Raw genomic sequence first — 15,170 nt, 5'->3', positions numbered from 1 at the left:
GACTCCCAGTAGGGTTGGGCCCCTTCTTCCAGTTCTGCTGCTGCCACCAGTGCGTGAGGGATTGGTTGTTTGCAAGACAGCCAACCAGAAGGGGAGGAGGCATCTGGCCTCCTGATGGGGTAGGGTGAGGTAGGGGTATCTCAGATCTCTACTTAAGACTACCCCTCCCAGTCCCAGTTCCTAGATCAGTTGCCCAGAAGGTACCAGATGTGCTTTCTTCACTTGGCTGCTCAAGTGACAGTTATTACCTGCCCCCTGGAACTTGGTTGTTGATCATAAATCAGAACCTCAAACCTCATCCACCTGTGGCTTCCATGGCCTCAAACTCTATTGTCTGTCACCTGTGGGTGGGTAAGAGGGTGAAAGCTCTGGAGACTACTGTCTTTGAGTTGTGGGGATAGTGTCTTTGGGGTATCCTGGGTAGGTTAGGTCCTGTGGAGGTCTGGGTCATTGCTGGGGGCTGGAGGGAGTACCCTGTGCTATCCAATTTTGGAGTGAGAAGCTGACCATGCATCTCCTGCCTAGTCAATCTCCTTGGGTCCTCCGTGACAATTCAGAATTGCTGCTTCCATGACAGGGAGGTCATGACATTGAGAGTGTGATCTTCCAGAATGACTGTGGAAACAAGAAGACCGGGTGGCAGGCAGAGAATGGTAAGGGTGCTGGCATGACCCTATGTGGGAGTCTTGGGTCATGGCCTGATTATGGACTAGACCTTAAAGTTGTCACCATTCATCTGAATGTAAAGGATGTCTCTACCCACTTCATTATGGTGAAAAGTACCCCAGAGCCAAAGCCTTAAGGCTTGCCCAGCAAATCCTGAACCTGTGCCTCCATACTTGATGATCATCAGTGATGCTTATCCCTGGTGACCCAAGGCCGCCTTCCTCTGTGCAGACATTCTACCCAGTAGCTCTGCTCTTTGAGCACTCAGTGGGCCATAGCCACTCCTAGCACATGTACCAAGGCTTTGCCAATAATTGTTCATGCTTCTTTCCTGGAATTCTCTCCTGTCCCCTGTCCACAAAGTCATGACCAGTATTACTTGGACATTGAGCCTTCCACTGAGGGCAGGGTCATCCCCAAAATGGAAGTGGGGTCTGGGTGAAACCAGAGGCCGAAGACTGCTTCCTCTTCTTAAATAATTTTCAAAGTTCTAGACCCTGCCATTCTAGTGGAAGACCCAAATAATCCTGTGCCGTTGGAATATCAGGGCAAAGCCAGATACTGTGGGGAAATAAGGTCCTACCTGGGGATCTGCACTGACAGGGCTGGGCAGGCAGGCTAACCAGCTCAGTTTCCCAGGGTCATTTTCTAGCTCTGCCCCATCAGGGTCCTTTATTGTGGTCCCTGGGTTGACTTCCCATTATTGTTTCCCATGCCTGTGCCCAGAGCATAGGGATTGCAATGGGGAACCATCTCCATCTATCTCCTATCTCTACCCCATCACTGAACCCCTTTATGGAGCTCCATTGTAGTCCTTTGTTACTGTCCCCATTGTTGTCCTCATTTCTGCTTCTATCACTGCCCCTCATAACTGTCCCCCATTGTGGTCCTCCTGTCATTGCCCCCCCTAGATTTATGATCCCTTCCTGTTAGTCCCTCTTGTCCCTGCAGTTGCCTCTAGGTGGCACCAAGGCATTTCTGGATATGAACCCTTCCTTGTAAATAAGTGTTTTGTTAAAGGACTAGAGAGCTATATAATCATAACCAGCAGAGTCAGTCCAGGAGGATACCACAGAAGGACAGAATCTAAACAAGACTACTCTACATGCACTAGGTACTCCCTCCCCGCTTTAATTTCAGCCATTACTAACTGCTTATCCTGGGCTCTCACATTTGGTCTGCAAGCTGCAAAGGAAAGAGGGGAGGCCTGTAGAGAAAAGAGACATGAGATAGCCTCATCTTGGTGTTTAAAGTGCAGAGCAAAAAGAGGAATCAGGGGCCCATCCCTTCATCAGTTCGTCCATTTAATAAGGGTTCTTTGAACCCCACCCTCTGTCAGGTATTTTCTAGGTAGTTTGATAGGTATCTCTCTTGTTGAAGCTAACATGAAAGCAAGAAAGACAGTTGATAAATAATGAAACCAACTGATAACTTATGTGGTTAAACTGGATAACATGCAGATTTATCATTTGGATGAAGACTTGAGGAGTGAATTTTTTTTGGGGGGGGGATACTGGGGATTGAACCAAGAGGTGCTTAATACTGAGCCACATCCCCAGCCCTTTTAATTTAATTTAATTAACATTTTTTTTATTTTTTATTTTTTATTTTTTTGGTACCAGTGTTGAACCCAGGAGTGTTTAACCATTGAGGCACATTCCCAGCCCTTTTTAACTTTTGAGGCAATGTCTTACTAAGTTGCTTGGGGCATTGCTAAGTTGCTAAAACTGCTTTGAACTTGTGATCCTTCTACCTCAGCCTCCTGAGCTGCTAGGATTACAGGTATGTGCCACCATGTCTGACTAGGAGTGGAATCCTTTACTGCATTTGGGGGAACAGTTTTCAGATACCTAGAGATGCCAGAATGAGGTGTCTAGGAAGTGGTGAGGATGTACAGGAGCAATATCAGAGCTGGAAAAAGGGAACTCTCAGTACAGTGGTGGAATTATCACCATTAGGGAGGCTGTAGTTATCCTAGTATAGAACACTCAGGAGATCAGGGATGGGGGAATCCCACAGCATGGGTGCTTGAGGAGGTGACTGCAAGGATGCAGAAAGACAAGAGATTGCCTGCTATTCCTTCCCCTCCATCCCAGCCATGAGGGGTGAGGCACCTGACATCTGACCTCTGTGTCTCCAGCACTCCTGCATGTGACTAGTTCCATGTGAACTTCCCCAAAACAGCATATACTAGGTGACAGACCCCTGGGAGTCTCAAGGGACACCCCTTCTATTACCATCTCCTCTGTGAGTTCAAGGTTGGAAGCAGGTGCCATGCCATGATTATAACTCTTAAGTGCAGGCCTGCACCTGGGGCTCCAGCCAATGTGGAAGGCATGGTAAGAACTATGGGAGGGGCATCTTGTAGTGGACCAAGGCAGACCCTTTTTACCATCCTCCCTGCTAGGTCTGACAGCACCATACAGTTTTGCATTTATCATCACCATATAGCTAGTGTTCACTGAGTACTGTCAGAACCTGAAAGAGGACCCTCATGTCATGCAACAGAATCTGGGCACCCTCATTCCTTCCCCGGGTAGTTGCCATGTCCTACTCTGCCTGCCGTACTTGCCATGGGTCAGCCCACCCTATATCTACCTTTCTAGTTCTGCCCCAGAATATGAATGGCATGAACATACCTATAGTTGTCACTTTGACATGGCTGTGTATCTATCATCTGGCAATGTGAATGGAGGGGTGTGTGATTTGTGTCAGTACAGGCCAGGGCTTCTCCCACTGTGAGCCTAGGGAGGATCCCTGTTCCCCTTGATCCTACAAATATGAGTCCTCCAACCTCCAATCCCAACTCTGATCCTGATTCTTCAGCTCTATGGTGACTTCTGATCTAATTGCATCCTTAACTTCTGACCACTGATCCAGCCTGTAACTCTGACCCTGTGGGTGACCTGGAAGGGGTTTGTGAATCCATGTTGGGTCAGGGCTGTGACTCCTGAAAGCCTAGTCCCTATGTTATGAGTTCTGCTAAAACTAACAGCTGCCAGTGTGAGCAACCCTCAGGTGATTCCCCAACCCCACGTCATTTTAGATCTTTCCCCAAACACTGACCTGATAATACATGTACCACCTACCCCGTGGCAGTCCTATCAGAAATCTGAGTGCCCTATGCCTTAACCTGCAGGTGCAAACCTCAGGGCCAGGCCCCTGGCACTCATGCCTGTGATCCCTATAACAGTACAAGGCTCTGCAAACACTGTCTCTGGATGGCAGACTGAAGGAGTTGTCTGGCAAACCTTGACCCACCCTTTGATTTGACCTTGACCTTGGGTGCCAAGCTTCTAGGAGTTTAACAAGTGTAAGGCTAGATAAATAATGACTGTAACTGAGAGTGGTGGTGCATACCTGTAATCTTAGCGACTCAGGAACCTGAGGCAGGAGGATCACAAATTTGAGGTCAGGCTTGTCAGCTTAATGAGACCCTGTCTCAAAAATAATATGGACTGAGAATGTACTCAGCAGTAAAGCTGAGTACAGGATTCAATCCCCAGTACAAAAGAGAGAGTGAGAGAGAGAGAAAGCAAAAAAAATAAAGAAAAGATATAGTGACTGTAGATTGTAGACTGAGCCTTACACACGGTGGGTACCATTTACTGACCGGGTCAGTCATACCATAGCTACCTCAACTAGTATATGCCCTCAGGTGGCAGTTTTAGGAATGAAAGAAAAGAAAGTGATTAAATATGTTATAGCATGTTATAACAGCACTATATACTGAATTTAAAGATGTTTCATTGCAAATTTGGAAGAAGACAGCCCAAAAGAATAACTCCATCCGCTTTTCCCCAAGTCCATGATACTAAAGATTAAACCCAGGGATGCTCTACCTCTGAGCTACATCCCTGCCCATTTTTATTTTTTATTTTGAAACAGGGTCTTGCTAAGTTTCCTAGGCTGGCCTTGAACTTGCAATCCTTCTGCCTCAGTTCCCCCAAGTAAATGGGATTACAGGCATGCACCACCACATCCAGCACTTCTTGCCTTGAATGTTAGAACATTATACACCATTTGTATAATTTTTATTTAACTCTGGCTGTGTCCTATATTCATTACCCCACCCACCCCCTCTTTCTTTCTCTCTTTCTCTTATCTCCTTCTTATCTACTTCTGTTAAGCCTAACAGGAGTGTACCAGGGCCCCCCCTTTCCCTCTCAGCCACAGACAAAGGAGCATTCAAGCTTCCTGTCCCTTCACAGGCAGTCCCAGTATATGACTTCAGAGGTCCCTAACCCTCCTATTCCTGTGAGGATTTCCTGCCTTTGCCCCACCCAACTGTTCTCTCCTGGCGCCTGAGTTCTGGTGTCTGAGCACTACCCTCAGGTTGCCAGACCTGTGACTGTGACTTTGGGGACTTCTACAACAATGGGTATAAGAAAGCACCTGAGAGTCAGAGTAAAGTGGCAAAAATCCAGAGTTCTTGCCCACTTTCTACCCCTGTGCTTGCTTAGGAGTTCTTCAGGGAAGGGTGTCTGCTTATGCCACCTCTATGTCCTTGGCCACCACTACCATGAGCTCCATTCTGGGTACTTCTGTGTTACCCTTGACCAGGCCACAGCTGAGGTGCATCTTGAACAGGCAGGGCCTTTAGCCAGCTAACCCCTGGCTGCTTGTGAGTATCTAAGAGCATCAGAGACTGGAAGAAATCAAGCTTCAGACATTGGAGCTGAGGAGAGAGTTAGTGTCCAGAGAGAAGTATTTGGCAGAAGAGGTTGAAGGTTAGGAAAGTTAGGAAGATTAGGAAATCCAGGTGGGGTTTGTCAGCATGGCTGGAGGTTCAGTGTCTTAGAGTCTGTATAATTCCTAGGATAGTGTGGGAGAGGATGGAGCAGAAAGGTTGAGGATACTGGCACCCATTTGTTTTAGTATGTCCTCCGGCCTACCCCAACCCACTTACACAAGACCAAGGGACTGCTCCTGACTGTCCAAGGACTGGGCTCACTGCCCCCTGACTGTTGCCTTCTACCCTCCTACTAGGTTGGGCACCTGCCATGTGTAAATGAGTTGCCTGGATTGAGGTCTGTGGACCCTGGGGCTGGAGTTCTACCAGGCCAGCTACATAGCAGGAGTTGGAGAAGCATCATGAGGTTCATCTGATCTTGCCCTTCTTGCCAGCATGAGTACAATCTGAACACCAAGCATTCCTTGCTGGGTGGGCATTGTCCCTGCTGTCTCCACATCATTGATTATATCTTTGACCACTGCCAACCTGGAATGGATGAACTTTGGGCCTATAGTGATAAGCTTTTGGGCCAGTGAATATCGAATCAAGAGCCAACCATTACTTCCCCCAAATGAGTTTATTGCCCTCTCACTCCCCACAGAGTACCACTACCATGCTGAGAGTGCCACCAGTGCCATCTATAACCCTGTAAGTGGACAATGCATATGGTATGCCACTAGGACTTGCTGGTCACTGTTGAGACCACTGTCTCCCCCATTGATGGGGCTTCCCACACTGCCATCTCTATGCCTGCAATGAGCATGCTGAGTTGTGCCACCCACTTATAGCCTGCCATGGGGCTACCAGTGCTCAACACTGTGAAAGGTGAGCACTCCCATTGGATATGTTGGGAAGAAATTCTGATGAGTGGATTATTATGTGTGCTACTGTCCTCAGGTGTTTGGATGACTACTGTGGAAACACTACTCTGGGCTTGGGCCCTGCCTCTTGCCTTGGGTACCCTGACTCTGGCCTCTATTAAGGAGTTCTTGGACTGTCATGCTCCCAACACTAATGAAGACATCACAAACAACGATCTTGGAAGATCAAAATGAAAATTTAACATGCTGTCCCATCCGAAGCCCCACAACCCCAAATTCCTATTCCTCATCATAGTTTCCAAAAATTAAAAATCTTTTTATTTTGCGTTAAGAAAAAAGGAGTTCCTGCCATGTGGACAGCACAAGTGGGCATGTCCTGTGCCTCTGTGCACCTGGCTATGCAGATGAGGCATGGTTGGTAATGGCAAACCCACAGACCTAGTCACTTGTTTACAATCTGACCAGGTCCACACAACAAATCTTTGTCCATTCTACCTATATTAGCTTTTCATCACTGTGATCAAAATACCTGATAAGAACAACTTAGAGTGTAGTTTGGTTTCAGAGGTTCTGTCCATGGTCAGCGGACTCCATTACTCTTAGCCTGAGGTATGGCAGAACATTATAGCAGAAGGTGATAATAGAATAAAGCACTCAGTTTTTGGCAGCCAGGACACAGAAAGAACACCATGATCCAGGGACAAGATATAGAATGCTCAAGTGCACGCCACCAGTGACCTACTTTTTCCACAATTAGCACCTAGTAATCTATTCATATTATTAACCCATCAAATGGATCTCTCATGATCTGTCCATTTCACTTCTGAACATTCCTTCATTATCTAACATGAATTTTTTGGGGGGACACCCCACATTCAAACCTTAATACCACCTATATGCTAAACTGCATGTTGGACACCTATCTTTACTGTTCCTTTTCTGTGAAAGGAGGGCAGTGTAAGCCAGTGCTATGGTTTGGATCTGGAACGTCCCCTAAAGGCTCATGTGTTGAAGGCTTGGTCCCCAATGCAACAGTGTTCAGAGGTGGAGCTTTGGGATTGGATCATAAAGGTTTTAAGTTTATAAATTGATTAATTAATTGATGTATTCATAGCTGAATGGATTGTTGGGAGGTGTTGGAAACTGTAAAAGGTAGAACCTAGTTGAAGGTTGAATGTTCTTGGGAGTGTGCCCTTTGGAATTATATCTTATTTCCAGCTCTTTTGCGCTCTCTCTCTCTCTCTCTCTCTCTCTCTCTCTCTCTCTCTCTCTCTCTCTCTCTCTCTCTCTCTTTCTCTCTCATTCCTGTTGACCATGAAATGAGAAGGTTTTCTATGCCATGTCCTTCCACCGTAATGTTCTGCCTCAGCCCAAAGCAGTAGAGTCAGCCAATTTTGGACTGAAACCTCTGAAACCATGTACCAAAATAAATCTTTCCTCCATATGTTGTTTTTCTCAGGTATTTTGTTACAGCAACAAAATGCTGACCAATCCAGCCAGGAAGATGGGCTATAATGTAACTATTGTAGGTATGTGTAACCCACAGGCCCAAAGAAAACCCACATACACACCAATTCTGGCCTCCACTGTGACCACTACTCCTCCAGCTACTTTGGGTTTCCTTGGCCATGAGATGACCCCTCATTCTGGCCCTTCTAGTACAACAATAATGTTGATTCCCATGATCCTGCTGCCTATGATCTTCTCAGTGGGCACTACCAGTGCTGTTTGTATCATAGCAATAACCTGTATGTGACCACTGTAGAACAACCTGTGTCCAGGCAACTGCTAACTTCAATGTGTGGGTGGTGTGGATGAGGATATTCCCAAAAGACTGAGTGTGGTTTTCCCTCTGCAGCTCCTGTCAAACCTTTTCTCTCTCAGGCTTAACCTTTGACCCTATGGCACTGATCCCATGTGTTTCCTAGCTCAATTGAAGCCTGCTTCTGCAATCATATTAGTGGACAGTGCCCCTGTAACCATAGCACTTGGATAGACTACAGACACTGCAACTCCTCTGTTTTGGAACCTTGGGGAATTCTGGGACCATGAGCCTTGTGGCTGTCATGCCCAACACATTTTGCAACCAATGTGTCACCTGGTTTGTAAGCCTATGTTCTACTGTGGTATTAGACAGGTGTGAGCAAACATGTGCCTTCCTATGACTGCATGTGACTTATCAGTGTCAATGTGACCATCAACACTGGTGTATGTGACTGCAAACAGTGTGTGTGTGAGTCTATGCTCTTGCATGACATTAACTATGAGCTAATAGCAGAGCCTGGGAAGTGTGGACATGGACTGCATTAACCTGACCCCATGTGCACCCATGTACAGTGTGTGAACAAACCACTGAAAGTGGGTCATGGCAAGCAGTGAGTATGATGGGTGAGGGATTGTCGGAGCTAGGAAGGAGCCAAGAAGGCACAGGCAGAGAGTTAGGATTGAGATCTGGCACAGGCAGTGCAGGATGGCCTTGGGAAATAAGTGTTTCCAAGAAAAGAGTAGTGAGTAAATGGGGTGAGTCCTTGTATTAGTCAGCTTTTCATTGCTGTGACCAAAATACCTGACCAAAACAACTTAGAGGAGGAAAAGTTTATTTTGACTTATAGTTTCAGACATTCAGTCCATGATGGATCAACTTCATCGTTCTGGGTCCAAAGTGAGTCAGAATATCATGGCAGAAAGTTGTGATAGAGGTGTGTGTCGCTCCATTCGTGGAAGCTAGGAAGCAGAGAGCACAGAAAGGGGCTACAGGGAAGATGAACCCTTCCTGAATTATGTTCTTGTAGTCTTGGTGAGGTAGAAGTTAGACTCAGGAGGTGTGGGAGGTATGGGAGTGAGGGCATAGAGACTTAGAGAGCATGCAGCTCAGGACATAGAGGATCAAAGCATAGCAGGTTAGGAGATGAAAACTCAGTGGGCCAATGTGAGGCATGGACTGAAAATGTGGAATGGTGGAGATTGGTCAAGAGTGGTCAAGAGGTCAATACCAGAGAAGGCAGGAGGGAGAGACCCTCCTGCAAATGCAATAGTGAGTGATGCCTGAGGCAAGAGCAGGACTAAGAGAAGACTTTGGTGCGCACCTGTGTATGCTGTGGCTGAGCACTCATATTTTTTTCTCTTCTGAAGAAGGCTCTTTATCTCTTCTGATTTGTCTGTACTCTCTTTTCTCAAGTATTAAGTCAATACTTCTGAAGAGCAGGATTTGTGGGTCACATGTACTCCCAGTGTCAGGATGGATATTGGGTTGACCCAGGAGTGCAGAGGCAAGAAGGGTATTCACACAGTCCATCAAGAGGAATGAGACTACAGAGTGGGAGAAAATCTTTGCCACATGCACTTCAGATAGAGCACTAATCTCCAGAATTTATAAAGAACTCAAAAAACTTAACATCAAAAATAAAAATAACCTGGGCTGGGGACATAGTTTAGTTGACAGAGTGCCTGCCTCGCATGCACAAGGCCCTGGGTTCAATCCCCAGCACCACACACCCCCCCCCAAAAAAAATACAAATAACCCAATCAATAAATGAGCTAAGGAACTGAGCAGACACTTCACAGAAGAAGATACACAATCGATAAAAAAAAAAAGAAAAAATGTTCAACATCTCTAGTAATTAGAGAAAGGCAAATCAAAGCTACCCTAAGATTTCATCTCACTCCGATTAGAATAGCTATTATGAAGATTACAAGCAACAATAGGTGTTGGCAAGGATGTGAGGGAAAAGGCACACTCATACATTGCTGTTGGGATTGCAAATTGGTGCAGTATGGAAAGCAGTATGGAGATTCCTTAGAAAACTTGGAATGGAACAACCATTTGACCCAGATATCCCACTCCTTGGCCTATACCCCAAAGACTTAAAATCAGCAAATTACAGTGACAGAGCCACATCAATGTTTATAGCAGCTCAATTCACAATAGCTAGATTGTGGGACCAATCTTGATGCCCTTCAATAGATGAATGAATAAAGAAACTATGGTATATATCTATAAAGAAGAATAAAATTATAGCATTTGCAGGTAAATGAATGGAGTTGAGAATATCATGCTAAGTGAGATAAGCCAATCCCAAAAAAATCAAAGACCAAATGTTTTCTCTGATAAGTGGATGCTGATACATAATGGTGGGGGTGTAAAGGAAGAATTGAGGAACTTTGGATTGTGTAGAGGGAAATGAGGGGAGGGGAGAGGGCAGGAGGAATGAAACATGGTGGAATGAGACAAACATCATTACTTTATGTACATGTATGATTACACAAATGATGTGACTACCTTGTACAACCAGAGAAATGAAAAGTTGTACTCCGTTTGTGTACAATGAATCAAAATGCATTCTGCTGTCATGTATAACTAAATAGAACAAACAATAAAAAAAGAAGAGAGAGGTATGAGGCTACCCTGAAGGGCCACAGACTGTGGAGTGATAAGGGAGAAGGTGACGTTTCCCTGAGGGAGAACATAGCACATTTATTGCTGTTCCCCCTCAAAAATCTTAAAGAAATACTTGTGAAAATATTTGTTTAAAAAAAGATAAGAAAATAGTTGGCAAGCCTAGCCAGAGGATTCCCACAGAGAAGACCCCTTGGGTACCTCTTTCCTAATCCTGGTTGATCCCTGACTGGGTTTTAGAGCCCCTACAGTCCGTTTTGTTTTCTTGTTCAAAGCCTGCTGTGCATGCTCGCAATATAGCTCAGTGACAGAGCACTTTTCTAGCATGTGCAAGACCCTGGGTTCCATCCCCAGCACAGCCAAACAAGTAACAAAGTCTGCTATGCAATATGGCCTCTCTGGTCAGATGGAAGCCAGTGCCCATGGCAGTTCTCAGCAAGTGAGGACTGGTGTGCACTCTCACACTTACAAGTTGTTCTTGAAGGTGAGGCTAGAGCTAGTGCCATCAGGGTCTTGAAAGTGAGGCAGGGCTAGTGCCCTATGCTCTCAGCCCTGACCTTCTCTCTCTCCAGCAGGCTGTGCCTATGACCTACAGGGTTCCATCTCACACACATGGGTGCCTGCCTCTGCAGAGAGGGTATCTCAGGGTCGAAGTGCCAGATATGTGCCTATGGCTCCAGATGTTTCTTCTCATCTCCAGATGTTCCTTTCTGTAGGTTCTGTTCTATCTGCTTCACTTCCTGGGATTAAACACTTGACTCTACTTCAGTTGTAGGTGGCAGTTGTGGCCTAGGAGGTGGCTGTCCTATGCCAGGGGATTTCTGACTGTGGTGATAGGGGCCAAGATGGGGTACTGCAGCAGGTACAAGTATTCCTGGAGTCTCCTTCACTCCCTATGAGGATTCCACAGCAACTTAAAGAGTAGACAGTTGGACACAGGCAAGGAGTCTGGGACTAGGAGGCAGGGAAGTCTCCAGCCAGCTTTTCAGAGTCAGGGATACAGAAGGTCACAGTTGGTCTGTTTAGTCGTGGTTCTGGGAGTCAGATGGTTTTCTTTGAGTGAGGAATCATGGAGCAAAGGGCACCTCTGGTCAAACTAATGCTCCATTCCCTCACAGGAGGAAAATGACTATATTGACGTAGACACTGTGGGCCACAGAATAGGTTGTAGCCAAAAGAGAGTTGTATGAAGATCAGGAGATAGCAGGAATGCATGGAAGTATTTATCCTGGGAACTAGATCATGTCAAGGGCTTGACCTGGCCCCAGAGGGCCATAGGAACCCAAGGTGAGTCTAAGTGGGCAGCTGGTGAGGGGGACTAGGCAGGAGGAAGGAACCAGTGTACTGTGTATGTGGGGTACACAGGAAGTGGATTACTCCTGTCTCATGGAATTTAACCTTGAGAACTCTTCTATCCACCCTTCCCATCCCCTATACATGCTGAAGCCCAGACCTCTTCCCAGGAGATAATGCTCACAGTCCAGGCTATTGCCGCACTTAGAAGATCAGATAGCATCCTGAGGCAGGTCTACATGCCCAGCAGTAGACAAAGAAGTTTCTCTGGAGGATAGGGGGGCCCACAAGGGGAGTTAGTTATATGGTGGTTGAAAATGAAGGAGTTAGCTGATAGGGTCCAGATGCCACACTCACGGATCACAGTCAGAAGTGGAATGATGGGTAGAGATACAGATTATTATGAAGGGTGTTGCCTAGTGAGAACTTTCTCCAGAGTATGCTGGGTATAAGGCAACAGGAAATCTGGGACATGCACTCTCATTTTGTTTGCAGGAATATAAGCATCAGGACTTAAACTGACCTGTGTTCTTGAGAACCCCTTGCCTTGGGACCTTGCCCACTGCCCAGTGGGCTCTGATTGCCTTTTACAACTTTTCCTGTAGCCTGTATTTAACAGTCACAGTGTTGGAGCAGCAACAGCAATGGGTACAGAGCCATGGGGACTATGGATGGGAGTCACAGGGGGAGCCATAGGAGATTGTGGTTCAGACATGGGATTGTAGGAGACACAATTTACATCTTATTCCCACTCCTATCAGCTGCAACAAATCCAGGAAACAGCAAGGAATCCAGGCACAGGAAACATGGAATTGTTCAAAGGGCCTGTGAAGCGTGGTTGCCATGGCTCCTATGCAAACAATAGTTCAGATCATCCAGTGCTTCCTTATGGGTACATGTCTACTTGTTACATGTCCGTTCACAACTGGTGGGGGCAAGTGGCCATCCAGGATATTGTCATAAAACTCCTTCCAGAATGAGTATTCACAGGGCTGACCAGGGATCAGTGGTGGTGGTGGGGCACTAGTATGCTGGTAAATGTTTGACAACTGGCTGGGAATCAGGGGGACTGATTTGTAGACTTTATTAATTTTCATGGTGTAAGTAATCCTACTATGACTGATTTCAGTCTATGTACCATTTAACAACCAATTTGTAAAATTCTGAAAATTTCACATTTTTGTTGGTAAGTTTTTTTTTTTTTTTTTTTTTGCATGCCATTGAGTAGTTGTGAGGCAGAGTCAATGAGAAGTTAGAGTCAGGACTCATTTGGTGAGGTATCAGGATTCAGGTTCAACATCTCTACTCCCTTCCCAATAGATGAAGGTGCAGCTGTTACAAATGTGGAGCTGATGTCATAGTATGGGCTAGCTGTGTTCCTTCTGCAAGGTGAGGCAGCAGGCATTGCCTTCCTGCTGGATCAGATCCAGGTGCTTCCCTTGCACTAGATGCTGTGGGCCTGGATCTGCTCAGAGCTGGAGACATCCTCCCTCATGCCCAGCAGACCAGGTGAAGGGTCAGGAGGCTGGAGGTAGAGCTCAAAGGGTGGACATAAAAGGGAGCCCAAAGGAGAATCTTGTGCCCTTCAGGTGAGGGTCCAGTCAGGACCAATGGCTGGATGTTCAGAGGGTTCTGACTGAGGTGGGGGTGCAGAGCAAGAGCTGTGGGTAGCAAGGTTGGCATTTTAAAGCCTGGAGGCCAGTGTATAGATGTAATAACCCATTTGTCCCCCTCATCTCCCTTGCATCCATGTTCAGTGACTGCTGTGATCCACATTCTCTCCTGATAATGTGAGTATTCAACCTAGTTGCTAGCTTAATGTGACCTTTCTATAACTCCCAATATTTGCTCCCCCCCCACCCCCCACAGGGTGCCTGGCAGTTGATATCATCTTAGTCCTGGAGTATTTGTCCTGTGGAGCTGAGGCCCTCAGGACATGTTTTGCTCTGAGTCAGTAACAGGCCCCAGAGACAGAAGAACAGGCACCATAGGCCATAGGCATGACTGGGGTCCTAGCCAAGGAGAGATTCAGAACAGTGGGAATTGGGGGCTTGGGGACCCCTCTGGAACAGTGGGAAGTGGAGTTGAGGCTAAGGCTTGGCTGGAGACTGCTGGAGCGAGGTCTCAGTTCTTAAGTCCCTTCCCTCAAGACATTAGGCAATGATAAATGGGTCATTAGGATCTGAGTAGACTGGGGTTTCACGTCCAGATCTGTTCTAGGAATCATTGATGGTCCAGGTGGCTGTGACAGAGCTGCAGGAGGGATCAAAGTCTGGCTCAGATGAACTGATTCTCAGGGTTGGAGCGCCTTCTGGCACAGAATGAGCAGGCACTGGGCAAGAAGGCAGCCACCCTGCAAGAAGGCAGGCCCTGGAGCAGCAGGCAGCAGAGCTGCTAGAGCACATGTGGCTGGGTACCAATGCATATGTTACCCTGCTGACTGCCATCTATGAATGCCAGCCAGGACTCTGGGACCACCTGGGTAGTTCAGTGAGATCCCATAATGACCCAGAAATCCCTTGATCTTGAGAAAACAGAGACCTGACTTAGTGCTCGCTGACCTTGAGTGAGCCCTATGTGATCCCATCATGTCCGCTATTTGTCCTCTGACCTTGAGAGAACAGAGAGATTCTCTAACTCCTTAAGGCCATCTAATGCCCCTAAACCTATTAGACCTTTATCTCTGAGTGATCTAAACTACTACTTCTTTTTCCCCTTGTGTTGGGGATTGAAACCAGAAACACTCTACCACTAGGCTATATGCCAGCCCTTTTTATTTTTTATTTTGTGACAGAATCTCAATAAATTGCTGAAGCTGGTCTAGAACTTGCAATCCTCCTGCATCAGCCCCCGTGGGTCACTGCAGAAGTTTAGAGTGATCTAAACTTCTGAGTTCGACTGTACATCTGAAACCCATAGGTTAACCACATGACCTAGGTTAACCACGTAACAGTCACCTCAAGGTGACTGGAGACTACTCTGGTGATACCAAAAGTCCAGTAGATCGACTGCCCCGCCCCCATGCTCCTTTGTGAAGTAAAGTGGATCCCTGAGGAACTCCCAGTTTTACCCCTGCCTGGGGCTGGCAGTTTCGGGTAGTCCTTTCCTTGCCCCAGACAGTACGTTACATCTGTAGCGGCTCAAAGCAAGCCTGACCCACCCTGAAGACCCTCAGACTCCTTAGACAGCACCCCCCAACCCCCGCCCCAGCCCCGCCTCCGCCACGGTCCCCAGGGCCTGGGTGGGGCACGCGCCTGCC

At 46.8% G+C, this 15,170-nt stretch overlaps 1 pseudogene across 1 annotated transcript; it reads left to right on the top strand.

Annotated features, from left to right (window-relative positions):
- The first annotated feature begins 2,976 nt into the window (after positions 1 to 2,976).
- Positions 2,977 to 14,434, top strand: LOC306637678 (annotated as a pseudogene). Its single transcript has 11 exons — positions 2,977 to 3,404; positions 3,806 to 3,858; positions 5,002 to 5,073; positions 6,003 to 6,049; positions 6,190 to 6,226; positions 6,555 to 6,640; positions 13,273 to 13,420; positions 13,669 to 13,676; positions 13,781 to 13,893; positions 14,062 to 14,068; positions 14,209 to 14,434. The product of its transcript is annotated as an uncharacterized misc_RNA (transcript).
- Positions 14,435 to 15,170: the final 736 nt, after the last annotated feature.

This window comes from Sciurus vulgaris, assembly GCF_902686455.1.
Source record: "Sciurus vulgaris genome assembly, chromosome: 10".
Lineage (NCBI taxonomy): Eukaryota > Metazoa > Chordata > Mammalia > Rodentia > Sciuridae > Sciurus > Sciurus vulgaris.
Note: the sequence above shows the minus strand (reverse complement) of the source record. Positions and strands in the feature narration are given on the sequence as shown.